This window comes from Triturus cristatus, chromosome 3_2 (genome assembly GCF_964204655.1).
Source record: "Triturus cristatus chromosome 3_2, aTriCri1.1, whole genome shotgun sequence".
In the NCBI taxonomy this organism is placed as follows: Eukaryota; Metazoa; Chordata; class Amphibia; order Caudata; family Salamandridae; genus Triturus; species Triturus cristatus.
The window spans coordinates 933,555,023-933,580,164 of record NC_140584.1 but is presented as its reverse complement, the minus strand read 5'-3'; the positions used below and the strand labels follow the sequence as shown (position 1 = coordinate 933,580,164).

General features: G+C 46.8%; 1 protein-coding gene and 1 long non-coding RNA gene across 3 annotated transcripts in view; one reads left to right on the top strand and one right to left on the bottom strand.

Annotated features, from left to right (window-relative positions):
• The window catches only part of BRIP1 (BRCA1 interacting DNA helicase 1), a 1,188,160-nt gene that overhangs the window by 1,061,536 nt on the left and 101,482 nt on the right, over nucleotides 1-25,142 (bottom strand). The gene's annotated exons all lie outside the window — the stretch shown is intronic.
• Nucleotides 2,439-25,142, top strand: part of LOC146858835 (uncharacterized) — an 87,688-nt gene continuing 64,984 nt past the window's right edge. Inside the window, exon 1 of the long non-coding RNA XR_014980030.1 lies at nucleotides 2,439-3,118. This is a non-coding gene — a long non-coding RNA (uncharacterized LOC146858835). The remainder of the gene's footprint in view (nucleotides 3,119-25,142) is intronic.

The window sequence follows — 25,142 nt, the reverse complement described above, 5'->3', positions numbered from 1 at the left end:
GCGGGAGGGGGGGGGTCAAAGCCAGGGCGCAGGCAAGAATTGAACACATCGAGAGACCATTGAAACCATCAAAACCTAACAAGTAATAGCTCGACCATACAGGCGCAATGTTCAAAGATAGTTGTGTAACCAGCAGTCCCAACGGGACGAAAGACATCTGCGTAGCAAGCCAACCCACAACAATAGCAACATGGGAACATGGTAACAGCTAGACATCCCACATCAGTCAGGGGCAGGAGTGGGTGACCGGGACCCCGCCCTCCCCGAGTGGGATCTGGTGGATTCAGGAGACTTTTTGCAGTCCTTCAAAAATAGTTCGGCCTGAGCAGGGTCCTGAAATATATGGGGCTTACCATGATGGACCACCCGAAGCCGGGCCGGGTATAGCATGGAGTATTGGAGTCCGGTTTAGAGCAGACGTTTCTTGACCGGTCCAAATTTGCGACGGGCGTCCTGCACTGCTTGTGTAAAATCCGGGAAAAAGGAGAGCGTGGTATTTTCAAAGAGGACAGGTTGCTTCTCCCTGGCGAGGCGTAGCAGGGTGTCCCGATCTCTGTAGTTTAAGAAGCGGATGACCACAGGCCGCGGGGGTGCCCCGGGCACCGGACGGGGGCCCAGGGTGCGATGAGCCCGCTCCACCACCAGCTGCGTAGAGAAGGCACCCGCGCCAAAGAGGTCTGACAGGAGTTTCTCAATGAAAAGTTCCATTCGCCCCACCGAGGTAGTCTCCGCCAGACCAAGAAGGCGTACGTTATTGCGGCGTGATCTCGCCTCCAAATCCTCGTTCTTTTCGGCGATGACTTTTAGTAGCCGTTCCATTTGCGAGACCTTGGTCTGGGTGGTCGATGCCCCATCTTCTAGATCCGAGATCCGCTGTTCAGCCTCCTTAGACCGCTCTTCCTGTTGATCCAGTCTGTGGACTACGGAATCGAGGCGACGTGACATGCCGTCGATCTTGGAATCAATGGAGGTGAGGCTGGTCTGCATATTCAGAAGGAGTGCCTTCCAATCTACCTCCTCGCCGTCGTCGCCAGCAGCGTCGCCATCTCCCGGCTGCGGGGCCCCGAGGCGTTTTTTCTTTTTTCTTGTGGGATTCGAACGGGAGCCGGGATTGCCTGGCGTCCGCCTTCCCCATGATAGCCGCCAAGGGCCCAGCCCGAGTGCAATCAGTCTCCCCTGGACAGGCACCCCCCAGGCGTATCGAACACTATGGACCGAGAGCAGGCCTTCAAACCTCTCCCGCCCAAGTGCTCAGTCAAGGGCCTCAAAGCGATGTGTCCAGCGAGTCACGGAGCCAGGGAGAGCCCACAAAGTCAATGCCCTAAAAGCGGGGGGCACCCTACAGCCTCAAGACGCGCTTTCCGGGGGCCGCCCCAGCTATGTAGCGATCATGAAACTATCCATCCAACTGTTCAGTCAGCCTCGCAGTGTATTCTCCGCCAGGGGCACCAGGCCAGGGGGAGAGCCAAGAGCAGGCCCCGCCGCAATGCCCCTTCACGAAGCGCCACCGGTAGCAAGCGACCACAGTACCCCCGTTAGGGCATCCCGTTCAGCCGCCTCCGTCCCCGGGGGCCCAGATCTGAATCAAGCAGCAGGTAAGTCTCGCCAGCCAATGCGGAGGGGTGGGGGGGGGGCAGCAGGAGCCCGCGTCACTCACCGCCCCCGAAGTCGGACCACGCTGCAAAGGATCTCTCCACAATGGCTCCCCAAGCAGAAGGCAGGTAGCGGGCAGCAGCTCCGTGTCCAGCAGCTCCCTGAAGGACTCCGGTCCACACGCGTTCACCGGCTCCAGATGGGCTCAGCCTGATCGCCCGGCGTCGATCTCCCCTCCTCGCAGCGGTCTCGCCGCGCGGCCTGGTCCGCACGCCGGGTCCTCACCGTGGCGTAGTCGATGTAGCCGGCCCCTGCGCTCCAGCCGCACAGCAGCCCCTGCCGCGTAAAGTTCCGGCCGCAGCCGCAGTTGAACCGCCGAAGCAATCGGGCCGCAAGTCGGTGTGGGTGTTCACTGGCCGGAACTCCACGGATCGCGCTAGGTAGAAGGGCGATCTCTCGATGCAGGATGGTCTGTTGGAGCTGAAAAGCGCCCGGCTGGCGAGAGCCTCACACAGGTGCGGCCATTACGGACTGGCGCCCTCTAGCGCCCCCCCTTCTATTGTTCCTTACTTGGCTGACTGTTTGTCAGTGAAGCGGATGCGCGTATGATATTTCTTATTTCAGATTCCTTAATTAGATGCGGGACCGCTCTGCGCTCCTTACGTGACAGTTATCCCAATACAGAGGCCGCGGTGCGGTCCTCCGCCCGCTAGAGGGCGCTGCGGGGTTCCGCGACTCGCTGGCAGCAGAGTGCGCTTCCCGTGAGCAATGTTGCTAGATTGGGCTATTTCCTGCACAATTGGGTGACTTTTTTCCCAGTTGTGCGGGAAAAACCCATGCCTGGCGGGGGGCTACTTTTTGGGCTAGATTTAAAAGGTTGTGCGCAATTTTGTGGCCTGGGCGGGCGCCGACCACGAGGAGTCCGTCGCGTTATGGTGGCAGTCACTGTCAGTGGCAAGCGCTAACTTGTTACGTAGACAGTGCACAGTGCACTCACTCTTATTTTGCACATGCGTGCTGCAGGGGTCACCAAGCTTTGTTTTTGTCAACTTGTGTGTGTGCGGGCCAATGTGGGAGTCCCCCAGGGCCGTCAATCCAGTAGCGCACGAAAACGCTACCAATGACGGCCCTGGGAATAATTTTTTGGCCAGCCCCTGCGGTTCTCTATAATGCTGGGACTGCGTGCGTGCATCACGGTGCGTGACCTGACGGAGCTCTTACTTTCGGCTCAGCTCAACGGTGGACGCCAGGACGCATCATCATCATCATGAGGAGTCGGACTGGAGTCGGACGCACGTGGTGTCCCTGCTGCTGCCGCCCACTGTGGTCCACGGGTGGTCACCCAGGTCACAGGCGGCGGCGGGTGGTGCTCGCAGGCAGCGCTCTCTGCGCAGCGCAGGCTAGCCAGCCCAGTGAGCCCACCACCAGTCGACAGCACAGCCTGGAGTCATGCAGCACAGCAGCAGGCCGCCCGGCGGCGTCCGCAGTTGCTGAGTCCGGACTTTGACGCCCGCCCCGACCTCAGGTGAGTGAGTCAGAGGCGCAACTAGAGCCAAATTTCAGGGGGGGGGGGTGTAAGACAAAATTTCGAGGGGGGGTGCTGAGTCTTTAAGCAATAGACAGAGTGGAGATTGGGGCAGGGAATTCTTTCCGTCTCATCATTTTAGAAAAGTGCAGTTTCAATATTATATTCAATTAAGCCATGGTTGCTGCATTTTTATTTTATGAAACTAACAACCATTAACAAAGCAAATGGTTCTGGCTTGTTGTAGGTGTAACGTTACTTGTTGTGATATATATCTGGATGCAATGATAGAAGAGGCAAAATACCAGTCCGGCGATACACAATGCTAAGCACAGATTTTTAGCTTAGTTGTTTTAAGCAACACCATTAATTACATCAGACACACCCCTTGGAGAGACCCCCAGTTTTTCCATCCCGCTTAAAGCCCTGGAAACACGTTGTCACAATCACCTCATGGCCTGGCACTGTGCATCATGCATGATTCATGACTTCCACTTTTTCAGATTGCCTATGTGCAGGTGCATAGTGAACCCTCCCCCACCCCACCCCTTGCTTTAGGAAGACAGCAAGGGTGAAATTCTTGATGGGCCTCTTCTGTCTGCAACTCTGCAGACAAAGGCTCAGCTCATAATTAAGAGGAAAAGGTGGGCGAGTGAGTAAGTGAAGGGATGGGTGGATGGCTGGATGGATTAGTGAAAGGGTGAATGGATGAATGGAAGGGTGAATTGATGGATAATGAGCGAAAGGATGGATGGTTGAGTGAAAGGGTGGCTGATCGGTGAGTGAATGAGTGGATGGATGAGTGATAGGGTCAATGGATGGATTCATGAGTGGATGAGTTGAAGTATGGGTGGATCGAAGAAAGGAAGGATGGCTAAGTGAAAGGGTCAATGAAGAGAGAAAGGGAGGATGAATGGATGACTGAAAAGGGGACTGGGTGGTAGGATGAGTAACTGGGTGGATGGATGAGTAAGTGAAAGGATGGCTGGATGGGTGAGTGGATAAATGGCTGGATGGATGAGTAGATGGTTGGGTGGAAGAGTGGATGGATGAGTGTACGGATGGATAAGATGAAAGGGTGGATGAATAGATGAGTGAAAGTGTGGATGGAGGGATGGATGAGTGAACTGATGGATGGAAAGATACGTACGTTTTCAAATGGATGAATGTTTGGATATAGATGGAATTACTTATACACTATTACGCAACCTCCTTTGATGTGTCTGTAAAACGTACCTTTTGTCCCGAAGTTTTGTCCTGAATTTTGACCTCCCGTCCTGAATTTTTGTCCTGAATTTTGACCCTTTGTCCTGAATTTTTACACTCACCGTCCTGAATTTGCACCCATGCCAGTTGGTCACCCTATTTGTAGGAAGTGATGAATATTGATAGATGCCAGGAAGTTGACGTAGGTAAAGAGAGTGTTTTAACACCCAAACCAAAACTGACCACATCGGTTGTTCGTAGGCCAGCCCAGCTTCGAAAACGGTCGTGCAGGGGCCACCCAACCTCGCACGCACCTGCTGTCAGCACCACGTGCGTCTGTTTACCACTGTCCTGGCATGGATCTGACACTCCGTGCTTCACCACGTTGCTGATGCCAAGGCGCGCACTGACGCACACTGTTTGCCGCTCGAACTTGAGTTGATTTCGGGGGCGGGGGGGGCTGAATCTTTAAGCAATAGGCAGAGTGGAGCTGCAGGGGCTCTTAGAAGTCGCAGTGAGAACTGGTCTTAAAAATTAATAGCATTAAGGCAGGTGCCCAGTTAACACCCTCCCACCATCTGTATATTGAATAGAATGTATATTTGTCGTTAAAATTGTTTCTGATGACAATTTATGCATAATTGGAGACTTGCTAATTTGGGCTGGTTTTTGGGCTGAAACTGGTCTGATTGGGCTTATTTTGGGCTTATATTTGAGCGGCTTTGGGCTTGGGACGGGTCTAAAAATCTGGCAACACTGCCCGTGAGGGAATTTCCAGTTGCGCTCTGTTCAGCCTGTCACTGCTCGCGTCCCCGGCTGTCTGCTATGCCCAGAGTGTCTGGGTCAGTATTTACTTCTCCCGCATTTATTCTGTACGCCCGTCTGGGCCGGTAGTGGTGCGGTGCACCAGAGCTCTGCTTATTTTACGCCCTGAGGTGCATTTATTCAGGGTCAGTGAAGCGCTGGGCCTAGTGGCCTGTGCAGGGACACTTCGCTTCAGGCAGTATATACCCTGTGGATTTTGAGGGAGCTAGGTGTCCAGAGGTACACAAAATTGTGCATCTCTGGCCACCAAGAACTCTCTGGGGGGACCCCTCAGCCCAAATCTTCACACGCTGCGTGTGCCTACTACCCTAGGGACACCTCATACCCTGTGGACTTAGTGAATACCCCTAGTAACTTACAATGAAGCAGGATTATTACCAGGAGGAAGACTGCTTAGCCTACCTGCAGTGGGATGATAATTTCCAAGAGGCTATTGATACCTCCATTTATCGGGCCATCAATAAACTGATGACGCCCATTGAACAGAGGCCAGCCGATAGGATTGCGCAGGAGTGCGCCAAGATGGGACAGTCGGGTGCAGGTGCTTCCCCGTCCCTCCCCCAGGATAAGGGCCCTGACCAGGACACTAGGGATGGCCCTCCCCCCACCCCAAGAAGAAGTGCGAACAAGGGGTTAATAAGGATGCCTTTGCCATCCTGGCTAAAAACTCGCAGGTAGAGTCCCCGCAGGAGCTCCCAACCCCTGACTCTGTTCCCCCCCCAGCCAGATTCAGCCCAGCCCCAGGAGGTGGACTCCCTTGAGGAGTCGGACGAGGATGCTGGTTCCTCGAGCTCGTGGCGGCCGTCAAATCCTCAGGAACATCCCAAGGAGGGCATGTCAGACATGCTGGACCCGGACGACATTGTTCATCCGAGGTTGGCAGAGTGGACGTCCACGGATAAAGTAGTGAAGTATGTGGCGCACGCCTTAGGAATCCTTTGGAGAATGAGGCCCGCAGCAGAGCAGGCTCAGGGCGGAGTGCCGTCGCCCCACGTTGGAGGGAAAGGTGGCGCTTACGCCAGATATGAATGCCAAGATGGCCACGTTCCTGGCAAAGTTTGTTAAGGACCCTAAAAAGGGGATAGATCGGTCCTGGAGGGCTTGCCAGTACAAGCTCTTGGATGCCATTAGTACCATAACCAAGATTTTGGACATGGCTGAGGAGCCCCGGCTGTCCGGCTCCCTGATTGCCCCGGACGTTCTTTCGGTGTGGGCGCATCTGTTTTATGGGAAACGCTAACTGCGCCCTGTCGACGAAATGCTGGCGATCCCTGCTGATTAAGGTCGACCCTAAGATGGGTGACCTGGCATCCTCAGAGGTGGGGGCAGTAGCACTGGGGGGTTTGTTTGGCGAGCCTTTCGTCAAAGAGTTGGGCAAGTTTGTCGCAACATTTATGTCTCTGGACAAGGCCCAGGCGAATATTTAAAGGGATTTCCACCCCCGGGTTTTCCAAGGGGCCGGTTGTGGCAGGGGCCGCTTGACCAGCCGCTTCGCATCTCAAAACCCCCAGCCCCAGGGGCAAGGCTCCGGACTCGGGCAGTAACAATAGGGGTACAGCGCTTCAAAGGCTGCGGAGGGTTCAAAGGTGGCAACGGCGGAGGTTCCAACGGTGAGTGTGTTGCCTTCAGCGCCGTTGCGGGTGGGAGGCCAGCTGGCGATGTTTCTCCCCTCTTGGGAGGCGATTACAGGGGACGCTTGGGTTCTCCAGACGGTAGAGGGGTTCAAATTAGAGTTCAACGGCTCCCCCGCCAGTTCGCCCGCCCTCGGCCAATCTCCTTTTTCACCGCCGATGCAGCAATAATAGACCTAGAGGTTTCCGCTCTCCTATGGAAGGGAGCAATTTGCCGCAAAGAGGTTCATAAGGGGGGTTTCCTCAGCAACCTCTTCTTGGTCGACAAGGCAGATGGGGGTCGGAGGCCGGTGATCAACCTTAGGGATTTCAACGAGTGGCACGTGTACCACCACTTCAAGATGGAAGGTATCCATCTCCTCAGGGACGTGCTGCTTCCATCCGATTGGATGGTACACCTGGACCTCAAGGATGCATACCTGAAGTTTCCGATATTTCCTCCCCACCGTCGTTTCCTCCAATTCCTGTGGAACGAGCAGGCTTACGAGTTCCTGACATTGCCCTTCGGCCTCTCGTCTGCCCTGTGGTGTTTCACCAAGGTCCTCAAGGTGGTGGTAGAGTTTTTGCGCGTGCAAGGAGTCCGGCTAATTATTTACCTGGACGACATGCTTATTCTGGCGCAGTGCCCCTCGAGACTGGGGGTTCACCTTCAGATGGCCGTGGAGCTTCTACAGGGCCTGGGTTTTGTGATCAACGAGCAAAAGTCGCTCTTGGTCCCGACACAGAGGGCAGTCTTTCTGGAGTTTGTCATAGACTCCACCTCCTCCTCTCTGAGTCTTCCCTCGAAGATGATCGCGAAGATCCGGCACAATATTCGCCAGACAGCGAACCTCTATCGTGGGTCTACTCTCAGCCTCAATTCAAGCGATCTTTACCAGCCCGTTACACAGCCCTGCAGCGTCTGAAGGTGCATCATCTAAGAAAGGTTCTTATGTACTCCCTGGTGGTCCCCCTGACAGACAAGGCGAGAGAGGAGTTGGAGTGGTGGCTAGCGCATATGGAGGCCTGGAATGGAAGGCCTATCTTCGGTTCCGCTACTGACTTGGTGATAGAGTCGGATGCCAGCAGGTCGGGCTGGGGCGCTCAGTGTGGGGATTTCTCCACTGGCAGAAATTGGTCTGCTCATGAACAACACCTGCATATAAACTGCCTGGAGCTTTTGGCATGGTCATTTGCTGTCCGCTGCTGGATCAAGGATTGGGTGCAGTCCTCGGTACTCCTAAAGATAGACAATGTCTCAGCAGTGAGGTATATCAATCCTCTAGGAGGTACCAGGTCCCGTGCATTGGCGAACATGGCCAAAGAGTTCTGGAATTTCTGCCTGGACACCCAGGTCTCGGTGACGGCGGAGTACCTCCCTGGCCGGGACAACCAGGTAGCGGATTGGCATTCCCGCCATCTGCGAGACGCCAGTGTCTGGAAGCAGGACCCACAGGTTTTTTGCCTACTGGCCAATCGATGGGGCCACTTTTCCATCGACCTGTTTGCGTTCCGGCTCAACCACCAGCTCCCACGGCTCTTCAGTTGGAGACCGGATCCGCTGGCGGTAGCGACGGACACATTGATCCAGGATTAGAGTCAGGAGAACAGGTATGCATTTCTCCTGTTCTCGATGATCACACGGATGGCAGCCTTGATCCGCAGGCAGAAGGCAACGGTGGTACTAGTAACACCGCTTTGGAGGTCGCAAGTTTGGTTTCCGGTTCTTCTGGAACTTTCTTGCGCTTCTCCAACCCTACTCCACAACTTTGCTCGCATTCTGACGAATCCGAAGGGCGAATCCCACCGTCCGGTGGAGGAGGGCTTGTTACTCCTTATGGCCTGGTGGATTACAGGCAAAGATGGAGACTCCCAGGCCTTTCGAGATAAGCTGGGCTCTTACTTTCCAGAGCCTGGGCCGACAGCACAACCAAGCGTTATAGGTCCGCATGGACGCGATGGGTATGCTGGTGTATGCGAAGGGAAGCGGATCCCGTGGGTTCAGATTTGACTCACGTTCTCAATTACTTGGCGAGTTTAGCAGAAAAGGGTTTGGCCTATAGGTCAATAAATACAGTCAGGTCCACCATTTCAGGGGGGAACGCCCCGGTGGAAGGGGCAGCTCTGGGCAAATACTCTTGTTTGCAGGTTGCTAAGAGGGATCCGCTTGTCTATTCCCCCGGAACCTCAATACTCGGTCCTGTGGGATGTCAATCCGGTGTTGAACCTTTTCTTATTCTGGCAGCCTAACAGGTTCTTATCGCGGAAGGAAATTTCAGCAAAGCTAGCGATGTTGTTGTGCCTCATTTCTTGCAGGAGGGTCTCTGACGTGCGAGCCTTAGATAATACGGCTAGGGTTTTTCCCCCGGACGGGGTAACGTTTACGGTGAGTAGAAGCACCAAGTCAAACACCCGCACGAATTCTTACCCAGCTTTCGCGGTCTCCCCGAAACTCTGTGTGGTTAAATGCCTTAAGGCCTATGAGGAGGCTATGGAGGAAGTCCGTCCACCGTGCGAGCGACAACTCCTGATAGCACTCAGGAAACCATTCAAGGCGGTTTCTTCACCCACGATAGCCCGCTGGGTCAGGTGGGTAATGCTGGAGGCGGGAATCAATACAAAGGCATTCGGGACTCATTCAGCATGGGTGTGATGGCCTCTAGCCTTCAGTCTGGGCGCTCGTTTGGAGGATCTCACGGCAGACTGGTCCTCAGATTCCATGTTTAAGAAGTTTTACTTTAAACCTGTGCTGAATGCGGCCCAGGTGGTTCTGAGTAAGCTTTGAAGGAACATAATCCTCGCCTCTGGTCCCGACATAGAATTAAAATTTGCCTATCCTGGGAGAAGGTAAGTTTCAATTCTATTAAGGACACGGAGGTGAGGATTATCCCGCCCAACAACCAGAATGGATGTGAACCCACCCGTAAGGGAGAAAGTTATCTGTTTTCGTTGTTGCTTGTCTATGATACAGCCTTACACTGTTGCTTTGCTTATCTGATACTGTGCATGTGTTTTCTCAGATGGAACAACCAAATTTGCATTGTCGATGCCGATGCATGTTGTCTTTCCAGGTAACGATGAGTCGAAGCAAGACGCATGAAGAGAAAGGAATGGCGTGACTCACGCGAATAGAGGGATGGCAGGAAGTGACATGGGTGTTATACAGCCTGGAATGTGGCCACTGTAAAAGGACTAATGAAGTTGCTGTTACTGATTTTTTTCCTGGTTCATGGTAAATGTAGTTTTGTATTAATGGCTGCTGTTTATGAATTTTGTGTTTAAAGAGAAGAAAGGATAGCATAATACTCGCCTCCGTGTCCTTAGTAGAATTGAAACTTTCGTTCTCCCAGGATAGGCACATTTTCATTCCACTGCAGTTTTGAAGTTGGACGTCTTGATGCATTGGACTACTATTTTTTTGTTTACTTTTGTAGTGAACTAGTTTACTGATGGCTCAGTCTGAGAAATAAAGAGTTATGGCACCAGTTAATGTAGTTGCCGTTCATGCTCTGTTGTGAAGTGACTACCTAAGACGGCTGACCAATCATTTTGAATTACTTGAAAATGCAGAACTGGCAATTATATCTTGTGTCGAACTGCAAAATGACAAAGCTCTTGCATTTTTCTGAGCATGGTGGTCATATTATCTGCCTGCATCAGAATTGATTTCACCTACAGAGTTGGTAGAGTACTTGAACACCCACAGTCTTGTTGCTCTGCAGAGTTTCAGGACGCATCTGTTATTACTATTACTTGGTGAATAACTATGTCCATCTTCTTCCACTAAACCAAGCCATTGTGAAACATAGTAATTCTGTCATCCCAATTTGCAGAGATCAGATACAACTGAAACTGGGTAATTCTCTGAATTTCCTACAGCGATCTCATCAAGAAGGGAGCCTGAGGGATCATGAAGACGAAAGATGATATTAGATCCAAATGAGAAGTTACATTTTGTCACTGGCTGAGTCTTCTCCTGGAGCTGCTATCTTCTTCTTAAGACACAGGCATTTTTCCAATGAAAACAAGCATTGTCATAACCAATAGGTCTCGCCTTTGGGACCTTATAAGTGTTTAGCCATCCGACAGTTAATGTTGTTGCATTAAGGAAATTGTACTGCATAACTAAATACTTATAAGGTTCGAAAGGCGAGACCTATTGGCTAAGCCAATGCTTGTTGTATATTTGCCACTGGAATGGTGTTGGGGGGCCAGATACGTTCACTTCAACTAAGATTACAACCAGTACGCTTTTAAAGGACTGGCGTTAGCCAAACCTTTTGATTTTACAAAAACTAAATGTATAGCACACTTTCAGTCAGCCCTCTTCGTCCATTCCTCTGTTGGTGTGTCATTCACATTTTTCTTCCACCACCTCAGCATGGGGTAGAGGGTAGGCCCACTTCCGTCACGGAGAGTGATGGCATTCTGCCCTTTGACAAAGAGCACATCCATACATTAAGCAGATCCTTTAAGTGCCAATGGCAACCACTAGCAAATGGATGCTTTTTGAGACCTCAAAAAAATATTTGGGTTTCAGCCTGTTTTATTTTTTTTAAAAGATTGAGTGCCCAGCTGCTTCGTCTGCAATCAGTGTTTGGAAAAACAATGACGAAGCAAAACAAGCATTGACAAAGGAAAAAGGTTGATGGCCAATGACAGACATGTTGGCTTTGCCAGCGCTCGTTTAATGTAGAATGGGATATCGTGTCTCCTGCTGCACTGGCAGGAAGTGTGATCAGGACTACACCTGGTAACCCAAGGCACTGTGTTCACCTTTAGACAGTTTCTCTTAATGATACAATCCAGTATCCCTTGTGGGTGTGGTGCTCCCTTCTCAACCAGTTCTGGAGTCTCGTCCTACTGGCGTGGCACACACACACAGCACTGGTATTCTCAAACAAAAGGTGCAAAACTTATACAAGGCCGCTGCTGCAAATGGTCGGGAACACAATGTGCATGGCTTAAAGTCAGACCCAGTGGCATTAGCTACCTGAGCAAGACAAAGCCGGATTGAAACAGAAACAAAAAAGAATAAAATATTGACTTCAAAGTTAAACATTTGGAGCTCTGAGAGGTAGCCTTCAAACGCAGCTTTACTATTCTTGTAAATTGTTTGATCCTGGGCAAAGAACTTTATTTTCCTGTTGATCAGTACTTGGAGCAGATTTTGTTGGCAATGTGCACTATAAAAGTGTGCTCACTCATATTTTATTCCCGCACCGTATGTTATTCTACACAACTTCAGTGCTGATTGCTCCCATGAATAGATCTATCACATTGTGCAGCGGGTTCAGTTGCACCAGTGCCCGTGACAGTGATAGGCCCGCTGCTCCTCAATAGTGCCTGTCATTTACTGTTAAACCGGGGCGTCGGAAGACCCACTTTCCTTGTGTAAATTGACAACTGTTATTCCTCTGGTTTCAAGTACTGCTGCATGGCAAAAGGATCGCTACTGAAAGTGATGGTATACACGCAAAATAATTGATAATATATTTCAACAACAGAAACAGCGTTTTCACTCCTCCTTTACTGTATATTATGCAGCAGGTGCGGCACCGCTCCAGACCAGCAGAAGGAACTGCCTCACTTTAGAATGTGTGGCCGGAGCTAAAAATGAAAACAAAGGACAAGTTTGTTGCAGCATTTTCGATCGTTTTCGTTAGCTGGAGCCTTCATCACCGCCGCCTTTCTCGGGTTCTCATCCTGCTTCCTCGAAAGCACCGCCTCTGTTCACAGCTTTATATGTACTAATATTCATAGCTCTGAAGTTTAAAGCATCTATAGTATACATCACACACCAACTGGCATGTTAAAAACAAAAACAAGTGCTCGCGCTGAAAGTTAAACAAGCACTGCAGGCTTTAAACAGAGAGCACGTCATGGAACTGCAATAAAAAAGGTGCCTGCGAGAGAGGCGCTTAAATACCCATGACAACAAAGGAAAGACAGATGGCGGCTGTGCGTGTGCAAGCGCACGTGCACGCAAGCTTGAGGACAGCAAAAGCCTGGGTAGCACTTTGAAAACCCACTAACTAAATGTCTCGCCAGAGCAGCGCATGCACTGGCTCTAGCGAGACCTAAAAACAGCTACCTTTACTGTGAGTCCCCAGAAATGTACTGGTCAAAAATACTCATTGCCTTATGACCAACACAAAATTTCTTTCAGTTCAAAAAGAACTATCGTCAGTGGAGCAGATCCAATATCATCCTATGGTCTTCTGCTCACTTGTCTCTGGAGCGGTCTTCAGTAGACAATCATCCAGGCAAGGCTAGACATGAAGGTCTAGATATCTCCAACAAGTTTTTGCCAATGCCAGGCATTTAGTGAACATTTCAGAGCAGGAGTCAAACCGAGAAGTACTATCTAGAACTTGTGAGTTGGAAGGGGCATCACCAACTAAATGATGTGCTTGTGACATTGGCACATTTAATTGTGGAAATAGGTATCCTGACAATGTAAAGTTACCATTAATTCCTCTAGATGAGTGTAGGGGAAATCCACTTCAAGGTGAATTACTGTTTGACAATGTACTATTCCAGGCTTCTCAGATCTAAGATGGGCCTCTTCCTCTCTGTATCTTTCTTGTCCACGTGGAGATTATCTTGCATACACCCTTTTCCATGGGGCATCAAAAGAACATCTCTATTGTGCTTTTCCGCAAGTGTCTGTAACTCATTTTTAACAGGACAAGAAGACCATGAAACAGCTGCTCTGCCTGGGCAATATATCTGGTGGAATCTGAATGAACTGAAAGCTGTAGTTTAGAGTTACAGTCATCAGCATCCGAGCAATTGAAGCAATGTATTTCCATTCTAGCAGAAACATCTGCATGCTGTATCCCACTGGCGAGACAAGGAGGAGGGGTGCCGAAGGGAGTCAGTTTAAGCCCTGCCAGTTTTGTGCATAATTAGATTGTTGTCTGACCACTCATTTTTCCGCTTACACAACCCCTATTGAAATTAAACTAGCTGTGGAATATGTCCACCTTCAGACTGCTTTCCATGCAAACATTTACTACGTCTTCTCTGCTCCAAAACCAATGATTGAACCAATAACGGCTCATTCGTCATTCTTTAAATCTCTTGATCTGTATAAGACCGAAACAAAGATGTTCCCTTAAACTGAAACAAAGATGTTCCCTTAAACAGTAAGTCAATGATCGGTAACAGATCGTGCCCAGGTCTACCACCAGAAAAACTTGTCTAAGTAACTGTGCCAAGCTTTGTGACACCTGCCTGGCTGTCTGGTGAGTTATGCCCTCCAACACCTGAGGTGATATGAAATTACCGGGCACTCAGTCAGTGGGTAAAAATTGTAGGAATACCTTTTTGTCCCATCTGCCACTGTCATTCCCGCTCGAAATGCAAGTTGCGTTAGTTGCATCGGAAGTCAAGCCTTCCATCCAAATCCCTCCAATCTAAGGCTCCTTCTTCGAGGAGGAGGAGTGGTGCCTGGAAGTCTCTGCAAAACCACACTAGCAACCAGCCCCTCAGGGATAGCTTAGGTGACTTTGGGGAGAGGAGGCATCTTCTGATCAGTTCCAATTAAAACCAGGTTGTGGCTGCCCCTGTCTGAAATATTAAGATGACTTTGATCTAGTAAACACGCAAATGCAGGACTATACCTTTTCCAAATCGAATGAGTCCCCAGGATTTACCATTTAAAACAATCGTGCAATTTATTCTGCTGCATTGAATATTAAATTCCCTAGCTGAAAAAAACAAAAACGATTCTCGTGTAAAAAAAAGAAAAACACCAAGGAACTCCCTCGCACCATTCTATCCCAAAACACTATGCTCTTGGATCGCTAGGAAAGATTTCTTCAGTCAAAACTGATTAAGAGGAAGAAGCCCACGGTGGAGTGAAGAAGAAGGAGGCTGAGCTCCTGAGGATTAAACAACAAAGTTGACTGCCCGTCTGTAGTTCATGGGACAATGGACTTCCCGAATTCTCTTGGTGCTGAACACTTGGACACTACAACTGCGACAGCGATAACCCATTATTCTCTCTTTGACAACAGATCACACGGCTCAGAGAACTCTCATAACACCAGAGAGGATGTCCCCTAAAATGTGGCAGATGGGAACTTGCTAACCAAAATCAACCACCAAATGCAGAACAGTAGCAAGCACGGGCGGAGGACCTAAAGCAACCAGTTAGGCTATGTAGAGGCTCTGTACGAGGTAGGAAAGGCAAGGTCAGTCTCTTCTCAGCACCTTTTCAGGAAGGGAATCCCTCCAGGGCCTGGAATCGCTACTGGAATGCCTAGGTGAGGTGCTCGGGGAGTCCCTGTGTTTGCCTGCAAACAGGTTCATATGCCTCTCTTGTTTAAGGATGGTCTACAGTCAGACAGATGCCAGGTCTAATCACAGGCAATGTCGCCGCCTAGAGTGCCCCTGTTCAGCCGACATTTACTGGTAATTTATTACAAAAATCCCCTGCCTTCTTCGGGAACAGAGATTATCTTGAGAAACATCCCTGCCACACAATTCACTTCGCTTAAAACGGCCAAGTTCAGTTGATGCAGAAAACAACGGAGAGCAATAAAAAGGACAATGTAAAGAGTAGAAAACCAACTCCAGCCCTTACAGGGTAGAAAAAACACAGACTGGAGTAAAACGGATCCACACGCACCTTGAAAAACTAAAGTTAAGTCACACGCATTCCAAGCGTCGGTTTAAACAGTTTCAACCGTGGTTCAGAGGTTCACCCTGTGGATAAGAGAGGGGGTTAACGACGTCTCTGTGTAATGTTAAGCTAACAATCCACAATAGCTAACAATCCACTAATAACTGCACTGGGAATGTTAAGGTTGTATTTAACTTTTATGAAAAGAGTGGATATGAAGAGCTGAGCAGTGTCTTTGCATTTTTTGTATTATTTAACGACACTGCCAAGCTTAGACCTATTAGATGATAAAGAAATAAAACAGAGCAAATATTTCTCCAAGCCTCCCATTGGATAAATTCATATTTTATGGAAATTATGCAATTTCTCCACATTTCGACAAAATAAGTGAGCCATTATCAGAGTGTGTGTGCTCTAGATAACATGTCACTGTGTAATATGGTGCAATACTGCCATCCAGAGGTTCTGGCGTTTCATGAACTAGGATTCCGATGGCAGTCTTTGTAAATTACACCAGAACATGCAAGTGTGAACAGGATGCTTCTGTCACCGGTTGCAGACTTCCCTGGATACAAAATGATGAAGTCTGAAAAAGACGGGGCCACAGGTGTCCCACTGAAATGTGTAAAACCCTTAAAAGGTTTTAAAAATACTCCATAACTAACTAAAGTACAGTAGTTCTGCAAGATTGTAATCCACTTTTTCAAGCCTCCGCGTGCTTGCAAACAATGGGAGAGATTAAGGATAAAAACCATTTCGGCGGCGGCAGAAGAAGAAAGGTAAGTGTTTATTTTTTTCATTCCCTCAAAAAAAAAAAACTGACACGCCCCTCCAACGCCGTTGAATACCAGACGCCACTGACTGGTGCCTATCCCACATTTCTCGTTCCAATGTTTTTCCCTTCATTTCCTATGCAAATTTGAACCTGCAATGCATCTTTCCAGATCAACCCTTGTAAGCAAAAGTTACCCATGATCCTAGTTCGTGGTCATGAGTATTCTTTCTGGAACCATAAATAGAAGACTACTGTAGTGCACGTGTAGCTCTCCAACACATTTTTTTAATAACTTTTTTCATGTGAAGAAGCACTAAATAAAAGAAAACAAGCTTATCAGAGAAAACATGTTCTAAAATGCATCCAATCAGGCAACCCAGCCATAGAGCACACTTGAGGAAAACATCACTGTTTTTACAATTTTTGTAATGAAGAAACTAAAAGGCAAAATTTAGCCTCCGTCATGGGCTTTACACGAGGCAAAATGTAACCTTTATCACAAACTGTACAGATAAATCAAACACTGCACCGTTACGAATTCCATAAGCTGCCAGCTTTCCATACAACTCTGCAGTATCAGTCAGATAGATCCTTACTGAAGGAAAACAGTGATAGTACTGTGACAAAAGTGAAGTTTCAATTATGTTTTAAACTGTGGGACGGCAGCTGGGATGTTTATGGATTCAGAGAGAATTACAATGACACAAAACTAGGGTTACTGTAGTGTCTTGTGATGAGAGATGACGGGACCCTTTTGGTTCCTGACAGACTTCCGCAGAACAGTGACGTAAGTGCGTGGGTGTGTGAGATAGAATTCATGAAGTAGAATGTTCAGTTAACGGTTACATTTCAAGGAAAAAGACGTGCAATACCAAGCTCTGTGTGGGGTGTGATCATTTGCATGTACCCCGACTTGGGGGGGGGGGGGGGGGGGGGAAACGCTAAAACTGGCGCAATGATAGGGTAATACGTAAACCCCACAACCTGCAGAACTGAGAGTGCTCTCCTGAAGAAGTTGCCGTGGTCCAGCAAACTGCTCGTGCATGTCTCGGGTGCCTCAGTCTAGGTGAAAATCTACAGTTGGCCTATATGGAGTAAAATCGCAGAATCCTGCTAGTGCAAGGCCTGTGAAGAAAGTGAAGGCCTTACAGAAAGCTCGTTAGTCGTCGGCTAGAAATTTGCAAGTAAAATGGAGAAAAGAGATATTGCGCCACAGCATTACACAGAGCTGTCATTCATACAGTACAACGCTAAAGGTGACAACCAGATACTGAGAAGTGCCAAAGGCAGTGATTACCAGGTGCAAGGAACGCTAAAAGCAGACAACCTTTCTAACACAAAGAAAAGCTAAAGATAGTAACAACTAGCAACGTAAAGTGCAACAAGTGGCAACAGCCAGGTACAAGAGAATGCTGTAAGTAGAACCAGATAAATGCAGAGAAACATTAACGGCAGCGATAACTATATCTATATATATATATATATATATATATATCATACAATCAAGCTTCTCAGAACGTGAATAAAGAGAGCCATCCAACCTCAGCACCAGACACCACAACCCAAGCAGTATGGGGATTGTGCTTACGAGGCTGATGCATCATGTCAGAAAGACTGAAAGGCCCTGAAAGGCGGTCGGAATGGTGAAATTTTCTTTTCAAATGGCTGCTGAGAAAAGCATCAAAAACGGCACCACAGGCTTCTTTAAACCACTGCCTCCCTTTTATTGGCAGCCGATGGACTGCCTGGATCGAAACCTTCGATGATTTCATTGATTCACTGGAAGAAGTAAATGACAAAAAAACACTTCATATCTAAATAATTCGGCGGGTGAAGGAGTAGAAGAAGTGATAAAGGAAATACCACACAGTGGTGAAGTGACATTCTGTCAAATGAAAGAGATAGTGAACACCAAGTTCAATCCAATGACAAATGTCAACTATGAAAAGTACATTTTCAACCAAGAAAGCTGGTGAAACAATGGATGAGTTTGTGGAAAGATTTGATTCATTCATCCAACATTGCAAGTTCAACAAGTTCAATGATAAAGAGGCCATGTGTCTCAGGGTAATAGATGGTTGTCTCTCCGATTCCTTCAGAAGATGAATGCTGAAAGAAACACTCAGCTTGGATTTAATACTCATGGCTGCAAGAGCGGAAGAGAGAGCTGACAGACAAGTCGCTAACATGAACGCCGGAACGGTCCAAAATTAATCAGCACGGAGTGTTAAAAGTAAGCCAAAACACAAGGTAGAAGAACATAAAATAATGTCTCCAAAGAAAAAGAAGTTGTCTTTTCGATGTGGATTTTCTTTTCCACATTATGGTAAATGTCCAGTCTTTGGACAGATATACAAAGACTGCAGGAAAGAAAACCATGTTGTAACAGTTTGCAAAGCAAGGGAAATATCAAGTGTGTCACAACGAGAAAACAAAATGGCTGCCAGAAAACTCCAGAGATGTTCCAATCACACCCACAAAGCAAAGCGGCTACATCAGTTGAGGCAAGTAGAAAACTGAACGACGTTGAGTGTCGTCAAACTCCTCATGTAAAGGTTTGTCACTGTCATTGTCAAGCGCCATGGATGAAGATGGGTGTGTGATGTCAATGTCGGCCACTGGGCAGCGTGCACATGTAGGATTAGCTTCGTATAAGGAAGGATACCGGTCGAAGCGAGAACGACAAGTGAAAGTGCAAAATTAATTTGGACACTGTCCCAAAATCACATTAAAGTTGTTGTCGAGCGATTAATGAGCACCCTTAAGAAGACTATTCAGCACGCTGAGCTGGAAAAGCTTGAACTCAACTCAGTTCTTCTATCTATGCTTCATGCATAAAGGTCAACTGCCCATTCTACCACGGGTGAAAGCCCTGCCACCTTGATGTTTGAGAGAGCCTTAGGAACCAAATTGCCACAATAGACTGAAAGATCTATTGACATTGATAAACTTCGCACCACAGATTTGTCTCACAAATGCAAAATGAAGACCTTTGTGGACAGACACCGCTGTACTCAGAACACTGTGTTCAAAAGAGGAGACAAAGTTATTGTCAGGCAGAAACAGAAACGCAAGTATGATGCTCCTATTGATGCTGAATCACAGAGGGTTGTGATTAGTAAAACACACATGGTGACTGCTCAATGTCTTGGAAAGTTCATGCCGCAAGAGTCTTCACATTTCAAGCACCTGCCTCGACATTCACCAGCTTCTGATGTCAGAAGTGAGATTTATCCACCTGAGAATCCGGAGAGCTCAACGACTGTACCAAGATCTCTGTCACCAGTGCCAGTCATGGGAACTTCTCCAGTATCTCCGCAGCCTCACGTGACCAGATCTGGGCGATTGAATTGAGCACCAAAACAACTTATTGAAGAGTTGTGAAGTATATATGTATTATTTGTACTTTTTATTTAACAAAGTGGGAGATGTAGTGTCTTGTGAGTTAGAGATGACGGTACCCTTTTGGTTTCTGACGGACTCCGTAGAACAGTGACTTAAGTGCGTGGGTGATAGAATTCATAATGTAGAATGTTCAGTTGATGATAACACACTGAGAAATAGATATGTAATTACAGCTATATGTGGCGTGATCATTTGCATGTACGTGGGCTAGGAACGACGTTACAGTAACAGGTTAGCACATTTTCCTTTTTGATCATGGGATTCTGTCTGACAAACAATGCACTACATTAGCAAACTGAAGAATAAACCATACTTGGAGGGATGAACCAAAAGCAATGAAAAGAAAAACATAAATTAAATAAATATATTACAGAGAGAGGCTTAACCTACTACGGCATAAGTCCTGGTGCCAGATTCACTACAGTAGTCCTTAAAGTTATGGAACTAACTTACAGGTAGTCACCTTAAAAATGTCTGGAATACGGCAATCCATCACAGCTGCAGTAGTTTTTATCTCGTAAAACTGGATAAATGCGGGTGTTTGAAGTAAAATATGCTCTATGACTGGTTGTTGTATTTTTTCCGTTATAAAATGAAAAGTTAGAAAATGTACCCATAGACTATTTTTACTATACTGTTTTTTATCATATGAAAACTGTTATAAAATTTGCTTTCTAGGTATGCCGCTAATGCATGGAGCTATGCTACCGTTAGGAATATCCTCTAATATAGAACTATTTTTATCATGAGCAAGTATACAGACATGAAACTTTATCAAATGAGGTTAATTAAGTCATAAGCAACTCAAAAAAATATTTTTAATGTTTCTGCAGACTGCACACACTACACAATTCACACAGTATGCCTCACGTGCATGTAGAATTAGAGTTAGAGATATAGTTAATGTCACATTTACAAGTGTGGCATGGAATGACGAAATGTTTATGGCCTTAAAGTTATGTTTGCTGACACTAGGGCCAGATTTTGCTGTTTGTTCCTGGTAATCATTTTCTTAACCTTAGAATCGCTCTAAATATCACTGAGGATGTGGTGAGGTCACCCTCCCTCATCGTGGCCCTAGTAATTTTCTTTTCGGATAACCACCACACACCCAGTAATGCCTTCTGGAGCAAAAAGATCAGCTCTTCGTAGCCAATTCAGATATGCAGAGAGCATCCCATCCACAGAGCGAACTGTGGAAAAACAATGATTTTACAGTTGGAGGTGGGGAGACGACTCACAAAAACATGCCAAATCGATTTGCAGCACATCAAACAAGGAGTAGACCGTGCCCTCTTCCTGAATCCAAATTTGGTGTTAATCTGTGCATTGTTTATTCCTGTAGAATTGGCTAAATGCCCCATATGGGAATTTGAAGGGGAAAAGTTTATTTTAGGATCCCTCTCCCCATAACCTTTGTCCCCTCGGACAATGTTCACAAAACGTATAAGGATCAACATTAGGTGGCTTGGTTTTTTTTGGAGGGTTTCATGCAGATGTATCAGAGAGCCACTTATTAGCAAAACATATTTTTCTTCTCCTAATGCATTAAACTGTAACCAGAGTCGCCGTCACAGATTCCAAAATACAAATACACAAATATTGAAGTTAACACATCTTTCACATTTGCCATGTAATGTTAGTCAAAATTTGACTATATAAGCACAGATGGGAAATACAGAATCAAAGGGTAATTTATGCGTTTAAGATTAACACCTTTTAAGAAAATTTACCATGGTCTCCAGCCATTTCAATAATTTAGCCAACACTAAAGCTTTGCTATGCCTGCTGCAATCTTACTTAACAGGACATTTTTGCCAGCACCACTGCTTTTGAGAGGTTGTTCATGCATTCATTTCCATTTATATTAACTACAACTTCTTTAGTTCACTTCAGTGTCTAATACCCTTCAAATTCATGTTGCAAGATACTCAAAAAAACACGCTTTTACTGAACCAGTTTGGCTGATGTCCAAGAGGATTAAACACGTTTAGGACATCTTTATAGCTTATCAAAAGAAATCTTTATTTTATTTATGTAGATCTATTTTTCCCTCTCAGTGTGTGGGAATAAGTACACTCATCTATGTCAGTACCTTTTTAAGTCTCGCCTACAAGACATCGCAGGCTGTCTAGTGGTCAAAGACCAGTTGTGGGCTTACCAAAAACTTACAGTGGGCTTTCAGCCCACCCACTGTTTACCACTGGTTGGCTTGTCACTCTTGTTTGCTTGATTCTTATTCGCTGGCTTGCCTCCCCTTCGAACTGTGCCTGGAGCATAGCCTATTTACCATCCTTTTGTTGAATGGCTTGTATCCATCCACTGCTCATATTTAGAGAACTACTTTTTTGGCTTTCTTTCAGCACTCCATGAGAGTGTATGTGTTGTCTAGCTCTCTCCTTTGTGTGCAGCTTTCCTTCTCATAACACACACCACCCCCTGTTTTCTTTCTCCCTGCCCTATACAGTGATGTCAGTGGGATGATTTACAGACTATATGTTATATTTCATATAGGGACCCCATATAGGTCCGGGTAACATCATGACCCTTCACCTACATCCTGTCCTATATTGCATACATGACGGATTTGAGGGACTGACCTTTTACCTAGTTACAATACTACACACAGTACGTAGGGTTTTTCCTTGAACACTGGTCGCATAAATTATGGATGAGGATTCTTAGTTTCTTGGAATCACAGCAGGACCATCATCTACTTCATAATAACTATGTAAAAAGTTAATTCCCAACATCATCCTATGTCCGACACTGGCACAGTGAGGTAGAACCCCCTGGGGATAACTTAGGGCATATAAACATCACATCTTGCTGAAATTGTCAGAGGAGATCACTACTTCCATGCCGACACACTGATGCGAGACGCTGAGGTTCCTCCATGCAGATGCTCCAGCTCGCAGTGGTCTAAACATCCCTCGCGGGGTGTCCAGCTCGAGACCAGAACTGGGTACCGCAGTCTCACATCAGGTAATGGGGTTTGCTTTATCGTAGAGGGATTCTTGGCCTTATACCTACTCACATGCTAGGTACACTTAGGTACATCTAGTTAGGGTGCATCGTAGGAGTACGCATTTTATTGCCATGTATTTTATATACTCGCCTATATTTATAATTTTAGCAAAATGGTAGACACCTACCATCTGTTTACTTTCTTAGTGCTGCTACTCATTTATATATGTTACTGTCTACTGGTGATTTCAGTGCACTTATTTTACGCTAGAATAACGACTTTTCAGTAAATACTTATTGAAAACATCCCAACCGTTTATTCTGTGTATCTCTCTGAAAACAAGTGAGCACGAGTGACTGAGCGAAATGTAAGTTACTGTTTCCACAGTCCTGAGGGATCAGGGTTGTCATATTCGATAGTTGCCAAGAACTATTCTCTCCTTGGTAAGGAGGTTATAATGGCATTGCGAGCTAGCTGGTACACAGGCCAGCATACCCGGTGGGGGTGTCGGGAATCAGCCTGGGCACCAATCCTACAGTGTGTGTTGTCTAAATGCGCAGATCCTATATAGGTCTTATAGGAACTACACAACATGATGACCAACGTTGGTATTGGCACTTATTTAACAGTCAAATCGGAGTAGTTCAGTTGTGCTATTTTCAGAGAGGGAATAAAATCCGCCGCAGCTTAGTAGGAAAATTCCTATGTGTTGGCTGTTGATCTAATCAAGCTTGAAGGATACAGTGTTCCTATTGTGCATAACACCTTATCTCAATTCTCTTGAAACGCTCTCTAATCTAAAAATAATGACTGAGCAGAGAGACGAAGATGCAGGAAATGCACTGAACTTCTCTGTCGAAGAAGACGATGCAGATGCAATATACATTGCAGATAATGTTAGAAATGCTGTCACCCCACAACTAGTAGCATATGGTGTTACAATTAGGGGTGGGCAATTGACCTTCGTGATTGAGGCACACAAATCTTATAGAACAGAGTTATTCTATTCATGGATTAAATACCCGCAGGCAAATACACAAACAAAAACATTTCACTACTATATAGAAGATGGTATACCAAATGAGTATAGTCCATGTGAGGACATTGAAATTCCACTCACTTATGAAGAACACCTCTACTGGTTTGAAGGCGCCCTCCCCCATACAAGAAATGGAGTAAGACTCAGTCCGCTCAGAAGAGACTGAGCAACATGTCCTGTTTTAGTGGCATACATACCACATCCGGACATTGACACAATGCCAGGAGGTGACTTACTCGTAGAGCATAAAGAATTAATAAGACTTTACAGAAACATGACACAGTTTGTGCTGAGAACAATCACACTTCAGCCTACACCGGCAACACAACCAGGGCCAGTCCAGGCTCCTCCAATAAAAATTACACCTCAGAGACTGCACGCAGTGATGGGTAAAATGCCCACAAAACGTGAACAAATGCCCTTCTGGATAGCACAGAAAATTACACAACTGGAGGCGTGGTTTCCACACACTGGTCCTCCGGAAAAGCATAGAATATTTACTATTTGCTTTCCAATGGTTATAGCTCCCTCTATAGAGGATTGTACCTCTTGGGGCACAGTTTTCGCTGCAATGTATACCAGGACTCATGGTATCCCTTTTTCAGCTGTGATACCTGATGTATTAAGACAAACTCAGAACGAGTATGGAGCAGAGCCTGCTCTAAACATGGGGATGAAGTTGTTAAATAACTTTGCCCAGGTATCTGCAATCATACTGGCACATATTAAAGGAGAAGCAGCATCTGTGGCAATACGCCAACGGCTGAGAGGGTTCATTCCTTTACAACAGGAGATAGAACTACCTAAAGTAATTGAAACTGCATATGCAGAGTTAGGTAGAGACAGTCTGGGAGCTACACCTGGGAAACCACAATTAATTGGAAATTCAGATAAAGAACAGGCAAAGCAAACACCAGTTTCTTCAAAAAAGAAATGGGAGAATAATAAACAAAAAAAAAAGATCTCACTCCAGGGGAAAGTCTTTTTAACAGGAGCCCCCAGAAAGGAGATATAATCTTAGAAATAGAGACAACATCAAAAAGCCTGACAGGTATCAGGATACTGATACTTGTTCCTCTCCTTCCTTTCAGGGTTCATCAAAAATTTCTGAGAGGGAAGGCCGATCAGATCAAAGACAAGACGAGTGTACAAACTCCAGGGACAAGCAACGCACTTCAGACTACGCTTCAAAGGAAGAAGAAAAACCTAAAACAAAACCTCAATTTAAAAAGAAGATAGCAGGACTCAAAGTTAGACATGCACAGCATTCTGAGGACTCAGCTACTGAACGGGGAATGGGCTCTGATGATGCTAGACAGCGCGGCAGAAGTAACAAACGCTCGCCGAAACCTGATGGAATTTCTGGTAACAGCGGAGTTGAGTGAATATATCACGGTTGAAACACCTGATACCAGGGTGAGTGTCCCACACAAGTTACATGAAATAACACTCCAAATGGAGGGGGACAAGCTGAGTCAAGTTAAGGGTCTCTTTTGGGAGAACCTGACTTTGGGCTATGACAGCCTATTAGCTGAAAAAGATTGGTCGCCTACTATTATTATGG